Raw genomic sequence first — 14,229 nt, 5'->3', positions numbered from 1 at the left:
GATGCATTTCAGAGATGAATCCAAAGGATTTGGTGAACAGGCAGTGTTAAGGAAAGAAACAATAGTTTAAGAGCCTCAGTTCCCTGGGGACGTACCTCTTGGTGTCAGAACAGAAAAAGAGAAGCTTTGGAGGAGGAATAAGTTTTGTTAGAGGAGGAAAACCAGGAGTCTTTTTTGCCCCATGTGAACTTCCTATATTTTTTACATTTCCAAACCCTTTAGTTCTAAGTTCCCAGGACACTTTCTCCATAGAATCTCCTTCTCCCCAGAATTTCTGTAGTTTAGTAAACAGACTGGGTTGAGCTGCCTCACAGAGAAAACGGGGGTCCAGCAAGGCTGCAGCAACACTAGCCAATGAAGAGAATCTGTGACAAGGGTCTTGCTCTTTGCTACGTGGGCACGAGGTCAACAGCGACCTTCTGGTCGACCATGAGACTGGCTGAAGACTCTACTGTTCCCTACTTCTTTATTCCACCCACACTCTCTCAACCACCCCCACTCCTGCACCTGGGAGGACAAAGCCAACTTCATTTTTCTACAAGTGAACTTTGTCATTCACAGCATTTGGATTTCCTCAGATCTGGAAGAGGGATACATTGCAGAAAAACAAGAGCAGTAAAAATGTCTTTCTGAAGGATGGGACTTCCGATGGGGGGTCTGGGGCAGACATCTGCCCAAGGCTACTGGGAGGAGGGGCGAGCAGCTCTGACGTCAAAGAAACTCCGGGGTCTTGACACAGAATGAGATCAAGTCTTTTCCTGAGGGAGCAAAGTCCCCCTTGTCTTGAGGATCTTGTGTAATTCGGGTCACTAGGAGGTTAACCATAGAGGAAAGTTCTGCCCTAACATTGAGAATCATCTCCCTGGTAGAATTGCTTTGGAACACGTGTCTGTGTCACATTCATTTTGTTCATATATGCACGCTTTCTCTGGGAAGAACTTAAATGCAATTTTCCCTATCTTTATTCTCTCTCTTTCTGCTATACTTCTTCTGTTCAACAACTATCTTCTTCCCCTTCCTCCCTTCACTCTAGCGAGTTTGAAAACTAGATCACACAACTTCCCTGAGAGAAATGAGGGAAGAAAACCTTTCTATTCTCCTTCTCACTGTGCTATGTGTTGCACAAAGTCACATCTGACTCTTTGTAACTTGCCAGTCTCCTCTGTCCATGGGATTTTCCAGGCAAGAATACTAGAGTGGGCTACCATTTCCTCCTCCAGGGGAACTTCCTGACCCAGAGATCAAGCCTGTGTCTACCCATGTCTCTTGCATTGCAGGAGGAATTTTTTTTTTAACCTCTGAGCCACCAAGGAAGCCCTTTCTTCCCACTAAACTCATCATATTGAAGTCAACCAGCCCATAATTAAGTTAAATAACCATTTAAGGGAGGCACAAGACGTTGCTTAATGGTCTGAAGTGTAGGGTTCAAGCTCATTGAATGAAATCCCAAAAGAGCTTTAATTATGGTGTCTTTACCAGACCTTACAGAGGCTCAGCAAGACCCCCACATCATCTTCAGGTCTCCAGGTAGGATCTTTGAAAATCTCTCTGCTCCTGGGGGATCTTGAAGAGTCAAATCTACAGCTTTTCAGACTTCCCAGAGCTCCCCTTTACTTTCCATGCCAGAAGACAGGATTCCTGTCCCTCTTAGATAAAAAGTATCTTTCTTCCATTAGCATATGTGTAGAGCAAGTGATATCTGGCCACTTTGACCCTAACATAAATTTTTTTTTAATAGAATATGGCCAGAAACCAGTTCAGTTAATCAATCAACAACATAGCATTCTCCCTGACTAGAATGAAGTCTCCAGAAGGTCAAGGATTTAGATATGGTGTTCCTCATCTCCCCATCCCTAAGACCCAGAGCAATGTGGGCACATTCTAAATGGTTTAAAGTCATTTAACTATCCCTTTTGTTAGAGCCTCTTGGCATATCAATCTGGAAAAACTCAACACCCAGCCTGAAGGGTGATGCACAAAATAAAATAATCTTTTCTCCTTTTGTTGGTTTTATGGGCAAATTTTGATGTACAAACTCTTCCTCAAGATTCACTGGTCTTCTGACCAAAGTCTTTGGTGAACAGAGGAGTTTCTTCATTAGACTTGCCTGCACAATGGTTTGATTGTTGAAAGACACAGTGTGACGTACTTAGGATCAAGGGCACTGCCTTCGTTTCCTAGGACTGCTATGACAAAGTACTATGGACTGGGTGGCTTAAAACAACAACAGTTTATTCTCTTATAGTTCTGGAGACCAGAAGTCTAAAACTAAGGTGTCAGCAGGGCCATGCTCCCTCTAAGACTCTGTGTAAAATCTTCTCTTGCCTTCTGGTGGTGGCCATTGATCGTTGGCATTCCTTGGCTTACAGCTGCACCTGTCGTCATGTGGCACCCTTCCTGTGTCTATGTCTTCTTAAAAGGAAACAAGTCATATTAGATCAGAGACCATGATAAGGATATCATCTTAACTTGGCTTTACCTGCAAATTCCTACTTCCAAATAATGTCACATTCACAGGTACTAGGGTTTGGGACTTGAACATGTTTTTTAGGGGGACACAATTCAATCCACATACCAGGCACTCTGTTTCTCTTTTGTCACACGAAGACTCATTTGCAAGCAAACACATAGCATGAATTATCAAGCCTTGTTGCTGCAGATATGATGCTGAGAGGTAGGCTTGACCAGGAGTCGAGAGTGGTTTCTGACTGAGATGATTAGCCATCTGGCATGAGTGGGCCACATATTACTCCCACTTGGGAACAGAGAAGCAAACTGAGACTGAGATTTTATCTAGTTGGCCAGACTCACAAAGTAGTTGCAAGGATGGAATGAAACACACCTGCAAAAATAAATTGTAAAAGCTGGGAAGCTGTACAAACGTGAGGGAGATCGTCCTTCTCCAGGTTGCTTTGGCTTTGGGGTGAGATGAGGATAACTATTCAAGAGGATGGAACTGGGAATGTTGGGATTTTCTCAGTGACAGGTTGCTTTACCCTTTTGCAATTTCTTCCAGAAGCCAGAGCTCTTCCATGAAATCCCAGACATGTTTTTCTGAAACCCTTGTTTTCTTAATCATTTCTGGCTGAATTTCTAAGACTATTCCACCTACAAGCCTTAGATATATGGACATGGAGCTTAGAAGGGCTTATAATCCCATCTCTAAGAGATCCAGCTAAGTCAGAATGAGGTTGTATTTTAGGTCCAACAAAGACTTAAGCCTAATCTTAGAACTTTAGGACAGTTCAGAGTTCAAAGACATGGAATAGAGATGAATCCCTCTTGCCCACCCTCAACTGCCATCCCTTATTGCACTTGCCACACTGCAGTTAGAGTGATTTTCTTAAATGCAAATCTGATCATGTAACTTCTACTCAAAGTCATCATGGATCCCTGTAACTTACTAGGTAAAATACACATCCTTGTCATGATTTATAGGTTCTCCACTGCCTGGCCTCTTTCTCAGCCCCTGAGACACATCTCTCCCCCATAGACCTTCATCTAATCCATGAAGAGCTATTTGTACTTTTCTGAATATCCAAAGTTCTCTCACCACTCCTTTCCATTTTATAGTCTCATCTTTCAGTTAGAAAGAAAGCAAAACATAACAATGCTTTACCACCAGGAACGGACTATGGTCCTATTTAACTTGGAGAGTCTGTAAATGTAAAGGTTATTTTTTTATTCTTGGTTATTTTCAATCCCATTCCCCATGTATGCCCCCACATGAAGGAGACAAACTCTGTGAGGCTCCAGGGATCCTACTTCCTGTGGGTGCTTCCATGATGTTGTGGTTGTTGTTGTTGTCGTCAGACATCCATTAGATTGGAGTCCAGATTATGTGGAACTGGGAGAATGGAGCTGGTGCACTCCCCTGGGTGAACACCCACACAGCTACAATAAATTATAATAAGTGATGCCAGCAGCCCCAATCTGCATTTTCCAGGCCCATGGAAGAGGCTCCAGCCCTCATGTTTCCTTTTTTCCTTCCTCTCTCTATTCTTCCCATCTCATCTTTCTCCTCCCCACCACTGCCTGACTTCAGTCCTCATCAGATCACAGCTGGACCATTGTGAGAGCCTCCTCCAGGTCTTCCCTAAGTGTTCTGAAATGACCTCTCCTCTTAGGGCAGCACTTTTCTCCTTCCTTTCTTTCTTTGTCCCTACCTCTTTAAATGCTCAGCTTCTTTGGAAATTCCTGTTTCTTTTGCAACTTTTATAAACAACAACAACAACAAAACAATATACTGTAGAGAGAGCAAGCAGCCAATATACGGTTCCTATATCCTTACCCATAGTCAGTTCCTCAAGATCTGAATTAATGACTGTAATGACCTCCCCTGCCAAAATAAAAATTGCCTGTTTGAGTCCCAGCCCCAGGTCTATGCCTTTCCTGAAATAGAAACCCAGTCATCCAAATCTCTCTACCACAATCTCTCTACCACCTGGCTATTTCCAAACCCAGTTGCTTACTCTAATCAACAGACAGGGACAAACACCTTTGATTTACCTAAAGCCCAAACACACACTGAAGATGTTTCTACACCTCTCCCTTCAATCAGTCAGAATTAACAAGGTGTGAGCAAGCATGCTAACCTCTCCCAGAACCTCGGGCGTAGATAGTGCAGGCGGGCGATAAGTAGTATGTATCTTAATTCTAAACCTTTGATTAGTGAATCATCGTTGGAGCCTCATTCTCTCAGACTTTGATGTGACGCCTTTGGCTGTGACTCAGCCTGGGAGAGGGAGGGGGTGCCCAGAGACAGAGATGCCAACCAAGTCGGCCACCAAGGTGGTGCCACCAAATAGCACAAATTCGACCTCCCAATAACTTGTACCCTGAGAAATTCAGTTATCACTCTGAGATGCACAGCTCAGAGGGACTCACAGCCTCACATGAGGTGCCAACAATGAAGAAAATAAAAAGGAAATAAAGAAAGAAAAACCCCTGATCGTACAAAATATTTGCCTGATGGAAGCAAGCTGAAAACTTGAAATCTCCATGAATTAAGCAAGGGACAAAAGTATACTCCTTTCAAAAAAAAGAAACACACACACAAAGAAGAACAACAACAAAAATCAAATGTATACATTTTTGTTTTATACAATAAAATGGAAGAATAAAGCATGAAATAGGAATTCAGACATTAGTTAAGTTCTATTATCTATATAATTGATTTGTTGCAAGTCTTTTAACCTCTCTGAGCCTTTGTTTCATCACGGATGTGTAACCCGAATAAACTCAGAGACCCATGAGACTCAGTCTCAAAGAAGTGTCAGATTTAAGGAACAACATCCCCAAATTAAAAATACTAAAGGTGAAGTTTTATTTATTATTCATGACTCTCTGAAGACATTAAAGGAGGTGAAAATATGTAGTTCTCAGAAATACATTCAAATTCTCTTTCCTCTCTACCTTTTTTTTTTTTTTAACATAGTTACTCTGGCTCTGGTCTCCAGGGAAAAAAATAAAAAGCTTCCTCTTTCACTCCCTACTCATAAAGCTTTCCATCATTTTCATCCTCTCTTTCCACCCTCTGAGTACTGTAATATCTAGATCAATTTATCTCTTCTTCCAGCAAAAAGATCTTCCCTCTTGCAAGAGCATAGCAAGTAGAAACTGCACCGGCATTTACAGGATTCTTTTGGTGACACTGGGGGAAAGAATGGGTCTTAAAACAATCCTAAATTGTTGATTTTTGACCTTGTATCATTAGTTTTGTCCCATAACATTAAATACGAGGCCTCTAAACTCCCCTTGCTTACATCACACATTTATTGTTTACGTCAAGTAAGACATTGTTTTGGAAAACCATAAATGATATACAGTACTTTTAGGTGAATCAGTTCTAAAAGGCTTGGCACAATCTTTCTTTCCTGGGTGCCAAGGAAGGCAAAAATATAGAGGACAGAAAGAATTTCTTCTTAAAATAACTACATAAATTATTATTCCTCTGAAATTGTTAAGCATACCCCTCTATTGTTTACTATGTCTTTATCTTACTTTTTTCCACTTTTAGCACTCAGAAACATAACATTTTGCTTTTGTAATAATGAGTCTTAGTAAATGGGATCTCAATTAATTAATGTATTTGATTAATGAATATAAAATCAATGAATTTGTACTTTCCTCCCTTAAAAAAAAACAAAAAAACAAAACCTCCCATGAGTCAGATTCTGGGTGTTAAGTAAATCATAGCCCTTTCCCTCAAGGAGGGCATCTAGCGGGTAAGGTAGAATGTAAGCAGACATTTTAAGTCATTGATTCCTGATGGAGCAGAGTCCAAGAAAAGGGATGGAGATTGAGAGACTAGCCTACTGAAGCAGCAGCTGCAGCCACCAATGCCTAACTCAGATCCTAGTTCTCTTCTTGGCTAACCCAGAGAGAGGCCAGCAGCTGTGGTGCACAATGTCCTTTGGCCATGTTTTGGCTGTGTTCCTCCCCTCCTCCTTTTTTCAACTCCTACAAGAGAAAGGCCATACTTTCCCTCAATTTCCCTTGCAGTTAGAGGTGTCCATGGAAACCAGTTGTAGCCAGTGGACAAGACTGCTGAAGAGCTTTGGGAAAGTTTTCCTTTCCTGATAAAAGAGAGACAGAAGAAGGAAAAAAAGAAAGAAAGAAAGCTTCTACACAGGAAAGGAAACAGCAAAATGAGAAGTCAATCTTCGGAATGGGAGTAAATATCTGTAAACTCTATAGCTGATGAGGGCTTAACGTCCAAAATATATAAGAAACTATTACAACTCAATAGAAAAACTTACAAATCACTAACTTTAAAAAGTGGATGTAGGCTTTGAATAGACATCCAAAGAAGAAATACAAACAACCAACAAATATATAAGCAGGTGCTCAACATCACTAATCACCAGGGAAATGCAAATCAAAGCCACAATGAAATATCACTTCATACCTCCTAGTATGGCTATTATATTTTAAAAAAAGATATCAAGTGTTGACAAGAATGTGGAAAAATTGGAACCCTTGTACACTATTTGTGGGAATGCAATAGTGCAACCACTATGGAAAATAGTATGGAGGTTCCTCTAGAAATTAAGCTTAGAAGTATCATATGACTCAGCAGTCTCACTTCTGGGTATATAGCCAAAAGAATTGAAGTCAGCACTGGAGATGTCTGCACTGCATAGTCATGGAAGCGTTGTACACAATAGTTAGGATACGGAAACAGTCTAAATGTCCATCAGTGAATGAATGGATAAAGAAAATGTGGAATATACAGACAATGAAATATTAACCTTAAAGAAATCTTGCTATCTATAGAAATATATATGAACCCAGATGACATTATGCTAAATAAAATAGGCAGTCACAGAAAGACAAACGTTCCATGATCACACTTATATGAGGAGTCTAAAACAGTCAAACTCAGAAGCAGAGAGTAGAACATTGTTTATCAGGGACTGGGGGAGGGGAATGGGGAATTGTTGTTCAATGAGTATAAAGTTTCAGTTATGTTAGATGAATGTGCTCCTTAGATCTGCTATACAATATAGTACCTATACTTAACAGTATTGCATTATACACCAGAAATTTTGTTGAGTGCAGGTATCATATTAAGTGTTCAATAAAGGAAGAAGGAAAAATCCCAGTTCTGTACCCCTTTCTTTTATTTATGACATTTAAGAACATAATATTCAGCTATGCAAAGCTGATCTTGCAACCATCAAGTGGCAAGTTGGAACATTAAGTCAAATGAGCCCTGGTCCTTGGTGACATAGTTGAGCTACCAAGTCAACCTGGAGAACATCTTTCTCAAAAAGGAATAATAATTGTTGCTGTTTTTATTATTGTTGCAGCTGAATATTCCTCAAAATATGCAGCTTGTCAGAGCTAGGAGAGACCATAGTTTTGATTTTTGGTTTATCATTTCTTAATTAGTAGTCAACAGTTCACTAAAACAAATACTTATTTCCTTGAGTTTTCCTCTCTGCCACTCTGCAACAGGGTGGCAAGTCTCTTCTTCTTCTTCTCCTCTCACTTCTTGGATTTGTAATGGAGAATTTAGAAGGTTTAAATAGGTATGAAGCACTAATAAGTCTTCTGAAAAGATTTACCCTAAATCAAAATGTAAGGAGTTTTTATAAAATTAAAAGAAAAAAAAATATTCAAAAGGTCTTATTCCAGATTCGAGGCAAATATGCAACCTTCTCAGTGTTTGTAGCAAGAACCACATTTCTCCCTCTTTAACCACCCCTTGGAAACATGGCCTTAAGACCACAGAGCCTGCTCACTGGGGAAGAAACCTACAAAGAGGAGAAAGACTCATAAAGGGTAAGCAGAGGGCAGAAAACAAGTACTGTTGTACTAAGCTGCTTTAGTCATCTCCAACTTTTTGTGACCCCAGGGACTGTAGCCCACCAGGCTCCTCTGTCCATGGGACCCTCCAGGCAAGAATACTGGAACAGGTTGCCGTACCCTCCTCCAGGGCTTTGTAAAAAAAAGATGAAAGAAAGCCATGGATAGTTTCCTTTAAAATGACTTACAGGGACTTCCATGGTGGTCCAGTGGTTAAGAATCCACCTGCCAGCGCAGGGTCATGGGTTTGATGACTGGTCCCGGAAGATTCCACATGCGGCAGAGCAACTAAGCCCAAGTACCACAACCAATTGAGCTTGTGCTCTAGAGCCCACAGGCCAAAACTACTGAAGCCCAGGAGCCATAGAGCCTGTGACCCACAACAAGAGAAGCTACTGCAATGAGAAGCCTGTGCACCAAACTAGAGAACAACCCCCTCAAAGCAACAAAGTCAGAAGCAACACAGCCGAATAATAATAATGATAATTTTTTTAAAAAGTTACTTACATACACTATTGATACTATGTATAAAATAGATAACTAATGGAATCTACTATACAGCATAAGGAACTCTACTCAGTGTTCTGTGGTGACCTAAATGGCAAGGAAATCCAAAAAAAGAGAGGATATATGTACACAGCTGATTCACTTCACTTTACAATAGAAACACAACATTGTAAAGCAACTATACTCCTGTGAAAGTTAATTTTAAAAATGCACACACATTCAAAATTTGAATCCATATGGATTCTGGGAATTTTCTGTCTCCTGGAAGGTTATAAATCCCAGTTTAATATCCTATGCCAAAGGCTTACTGGCGATTCTGAGGGAAATAAAGAGCAGTTTGGTTGAAACAGGAAGGTGAGTTTTTCTACAAAGGACAGAAGGAGAGGATCCATCAGAAAGACACTGGGGATGCTAGTGAATGAGCATGGCTAGATGCAGGGGTTGGGGCACTGGCATCATTTAGAGTCAGGACAGGTGGATTTGGGCATGGTAGAAGCTTGGTGAGGGCCCTAGAGCATACACTTGAAGTGAAGTCGCTCAGTCGTGTCCAACTCTTCGCGACCCCATGGACTGTAGCCTACCAGGCTCCTCAGTCCATGGAATTTTCCAGGCAAGGATACTGGAGTGGGTCGCCATTTCCTTCTCCAGGGGATCTTCCCAACCCAGGGACTGAACCCGGGTCTCCTGCACTACAGGCAGATGCTTTACCGTCTGAGCCACCAGGGAAGCCCAAGTGTATGTAGAACATACCCTTACACAGAGGTATTGGGCAAGTCTCACAGAGCCATCAGATAACTCTTCTCAGGGTAACTCTTAGGTGAGAATAAACACAGTCATGAAAGTGGGGGGACATTGGCAATCTGGAGAGAGCACAAAACCTTACATCATGATCGCTGTGTTGCTGTTCCAGAGTTTTCTGCATTTTTCAAGAGAAAATGAAAAATAAAATTTTTCATTTCATGTAAATGCATCATGGACTTTAAAATAGCATCTCAATTGTCAAACTCTGTAGACAACTAAGGACTTCCCTCGTAGCTCATAAAGAATCTGCCTGCAATGGAGGAGACCTGGGTTGGATTCCTGGGTTGCGAAGAGACTCTGGAGAAGGAAATGGCAACCCACTCCAGTATTCTTGACTCAGAAATCCCATGTACAGAGGAGCCTGGCAGGCTACAGTCCAACGGGTCACAAGAGTTGGACACAATCAGATAAGAATGCTGGGCACAGCCCATAGGCCTCCATGTTGAAACTTCCTAATCAATCATGTGCAGCACTGGATCATAATTACAGATGTTTGAACAAAGAGCCCAGTGATCAGAGATGGAGAGGAAGCCGACTGGAACATCAATTCAGGAGAACATGAGTTCAACATAGCCGTGTGATCTCAAAAGTGTCCATTAATCTCTTTCCTCACTTACTCATGATAAGATGAAAGCAGACGACCTCCAAGGCTCCTCTTGCCATCGATGTGGATACTCTGAAGCCACCTGTGGCCAACCTAGTCAGCAGAATGCACACATGTGCTGCCTGATCATGGAGAAAGCATACCCAGATAATCCCTGAGGCTCTCAGCACTTCATTTTCTGCTATGGTCCAGGGACCCTCAGTTCAGTTCAGTCAGTCGCTCAGTCGTGTCCAATTCTTTGCGACTCCATGAGCAATGGCACCCCATTCCACCACTCCTGCCTGGAAAATTCCATGGACGGAGGAACCTGGTAGGCTGCAGTCCATGGGGTCGCTAAGAGTCAGACACGACTGAGCGACTTCACTTTCACTTTTCACTTTCATGCATTGGAGAAGGAAATGGCAACCCACTCCAGTGTTCTTCCCTAGAGAATCCCAGGGACAGGGGAGCCTGATGGGCTGCCGTCTATGGGGTCACACAGAGTTGGACACGACTGAAGCGACTTAGCCATGGACTGCAGCATGCCAGGTCTCCCTATTCATCACCAACTCCTGGAGTTTATTCAAACTCATGTCCATTGAGTCTGTGAGCCATTCAACCATCTCATCCTCTGTTGTCCCCTTCTCCTCCCACCTTCAATCTTTCCCAGCATCAGGGTCTTTTCCAGTGAGTCAGCTCTTCACATCAGGCGGCTAGAATATTGGAGTTTCAGGTTCAACATCAGTCCTTCCAACGAATATTCAGGACTGATTTCCTTTAGGATGGACTGGTTGGATTTCCTTGCAGTCCAGGGGATTCTCAAGAGTCTTCTCCAACACCACAGTTCAAAAGCATCAATTCTTCGGTGCTCAGCTTTCTTTATAGTCCAACTCTCACATCCATACATGACTACTAGAAAAACCATAGCCTTAACTAGATGGACCTTTGTTGGCAAAGTAATGTCTCTGCTCTATAGGCCATCTATGTTGGTACATAAGTTTTCTTCCAAGGAGAGCAAGTGTCTTTTCATTTCATGGCTGCAGTCACCATCTGCAGTGATTTTGGAGCCCCAAAAAATAAAGTCTGTCACTGTTTCCATTGTTTCTCCATCTATTTTCCATGAAGTGATGGGACTGGATGCTATGACCTTTGTTTTCTGAATGTTGAGCTTTAAGCCAACTTTTTCACTCTCCTCTTTCACTTTCATCAAGAGGCTTTTTAGTTCTTCTTCACTTTCTGCCATAAGGGTGGTATCATCTGCATATCTGAGGTTATTGATATTTCTCCCAGCAATCTTGATTCCAGCTTATGCTTCATCCAGCCTAGCATAGCACAAGATGATGTACTATGCATATAAGTTAAATAATCAGGGTGACAATATACAGACTTGACGTACTCCTTTTCCTATTTGGAACCAGTCTGTTGTTCCATGTCCAGTTCTAACTGTTGCTTCCTGACCTGCATACAGATTTCCCAAGAGGTAGGTCAGGTAGTCTGGTATTCCCATCTCTTTCAGAATTTTCCATAGTTTGTTGTAATCCACAAAGTCAAAGGCTTTGGCATAGTCAATAAAGCAGAAATAGATGTTTTGCTGAAACTCTCCTGCTTTTTCGATGATCCAATGGATGTTGGCAATTGATCTCTGGTTCCTCTGCCTTTTCTAACCAGCTTGAACATCTGGAAGTTCATGGCTCACATATTGCTGAAGCCTGGCTTGGAGAATTTTGAGCATTAAGTCACTAGTGTGTGAGATGAGTACAATTGTATGGTAGTTTGAGCATTCTTTGGCATTGCCTTTCTTTGGGATTAGAATGAACACTGACCTTTTCCAGTCCTGTGGCCACTGCTGAGTTTTCCAAATTTGTTGGCATATTGAGTGCAGCACTTTCACAGCATCATCTTTTAGGATTTGAAATAGCTCAACTGGAATTTCATCACCTCTGCTAGCTTTGTTCATAGTGATGCTTCCTAAGGCCCACTTGACTTCACATTCTAGGATGTCTGGCTCTAGGTGAGTGATCACACCATCGTGATTATCTTGGTCATGAAGATCTTTTTTGTACAGTTCTTCTGTGTATTCTTGCCAGCTCTTCTTAATGTCTTCTGCTTCTGTTAGGTCCATTTCTGTCCTTTATTGTGCCCATCTTTGCATGAAATATCCCCTTGGTATCTCTAATTTTCTTGAAGAAATTTCTAGTCTTTCCCATTCTATTGTTTTCCTTTATTTCTTTGCATTGATCACTGAGGAAGGCTTTCTTATTTCTCCTTGCTATTCTTTGGAACTCGGCATTCAAATGGGTATATCTTTCCTTTTCTCCTTTGCTTTTTCCTTCTCTTTGTTTCACAGCTATTTGTAAGACCTCTTCAGACAGCCGTTTTGCTTTTTTGCATTTCTTTTTCTTGGGGATTGTCTTGCTCCCTATCTCCTGTACAATGTCATGAACCTCCGTCCATAGTTCATCAGGCACTCTGTCTATCAGCTCTAGTCCCTTAAATCTATTTCTCATTTCCACTGCATAATCATTAGGGATTTGATTTAGGTCTTACCTGAATGGTCTAATGGTCTAGGGACCCTCAGTATATCAGCAAAGTGGATCTCAGTCTGCACTTTTATAAGGGCCCTGGGGATGAATGGCATGGCTTTGGGACTAAGACCATCACAAATAGTGGTTGCCTCACTTGTTTTGCATGTCTGAGGAAGATCCCAACACTGATAGGTATCAGTCACTCTGAGCATGTCTCCTATATGATAAAGTCTGTGTCTGTAATTAGCAGCGAAACTGAAGTAGAAAAGAACCACTCCCTCCATCAGCTAGTCAGCACAGGTGCACAGCATAGAACAGATGAATGGCACCTACTGTCCACTGGGCCCTCCCCTCCCTGACAACAGCCTGCAGGTTCAGGTGGTGGGAGTCCCGAAATAAGACATCAGGTTGATAAGAGTCAAAACAGGATAGAATCACAAACAACATTCTGCTCTTCAGAAAACCAAGGTCACATAACTTGCCAAGCTCATGCAGCTAGGTAGAGACAAAGCCATGGTCATGCACAGCAACTCTAGAAGCCAGAATTAAGATCAAAGGATCAACAGTAAAAGAAGAGTCAGGAGAATATATCCACCCTTTAGTGCAAATTTGAAATGATAATACATACTAGTAACCAGAAAAGTTACTTTTGAACTGTGGTGTTGGAGAAGAATCTTGAGAGTCCTTTGGACTGCAAGGAGATCCAACCAGTCAATCCTAAAGGAAATTAGTCCTGAATATTCATTGGAAGGACTGATGCTGAAGGTGAAACTCCAATACTCTGGCCACCTGATTTGAAGAACTGACCCATTGGAGAAGACCCATTGGAGAAGACCCTGGTGCTGGGAAAGATTTAAGGCAGGAGGAGAAAGGGATGACAGAGGATAAGATGGTTGGATGGCATCACCGACTCAATGGGCATGAGTTTGAGCAAACTCCGGGAGTTGTTGACAGACAGGGAATCCTGGTGTGCTACAGTCCATGGGGTCACAAAGAGTCAGACATGACTAAGCAACTGAACTGAACTGAACCAGAAAAATATCATTGAAATACGAACACACGCTCTCAGAGCGAGTCTTTGTTGGAGAAAACACTTGTTTATATGAGTAAGTCCCAATATGTTCATTACAATTCACTTGAAAAGTCATGGCCACAATATGTTTGTGATAAAATTTAATTTTCATTTGAATCATATTTTGAGTTAATAAAAATTTCATTATATGAAAAATTCAATCCATAGCACCTTGCATTGCCCCATCACTCATTCATCACACTTAAAACATCTGTTTTCAATGTTCGGCTTCCTCCCAGGGCTAGAGGCTTCTTAAGGACAAAACTGTGTTTATCTTATTTGCTACTCTAGCCTTGGTGCTAAGCCCAGCACCTAGTATATGGTATGTGCTTCATAATTATGTAATGAATAAGTGAATGAATGAATAAGTGAATGAATAAACAAAATGTTCTTCTAACACCCCACAAAGAGCTCCATGCTGCTAAATA

The 14,229-nt window shown here is 41.6% G+C and overlaps 1 long non-coding RNA gene across 1 annotated transcript in view; it reads right to left on the bottom strand.

Moving 5' to 3' along the window:
- Nucleotides 1-2,215: 2,215 nt before the first annotated feature.
- LOC129647839 (uncharacterized) overlaps nt 2,216-14,229 on the bottom strand; it is a 36,712-nt gene continuing 24,698 nt past the window's right edge. The window contains exon 3 of the long non-coding RNA XR_008712536.1: nt 2,216-2,412. This is a non-coding gene — a long non-coding RNA (uncharacterized LOC129647839). The remainder of the gene's footprint in view (nt 2,413-14,229) is intronic.

This window comes from Bubalus kerabau, chromosome 3 (genome assembly GCF_029407905.1).
Source record: "Bubalus kerabau isolate K-KA32 ecotype Philippines breed swamp buffalo chromosome 3, PCC_UOA_SB_1v2, whole genome shotgun sequence".
NCBI lineage: Eukaryota > Metazoa > Chordata > Mammalia > Artiodactyla > Bovidae > Bubalus > Bubalus kerabau.
This window is presented reverse-complemented; position numbering and strand designations above follow the sequence as displayed.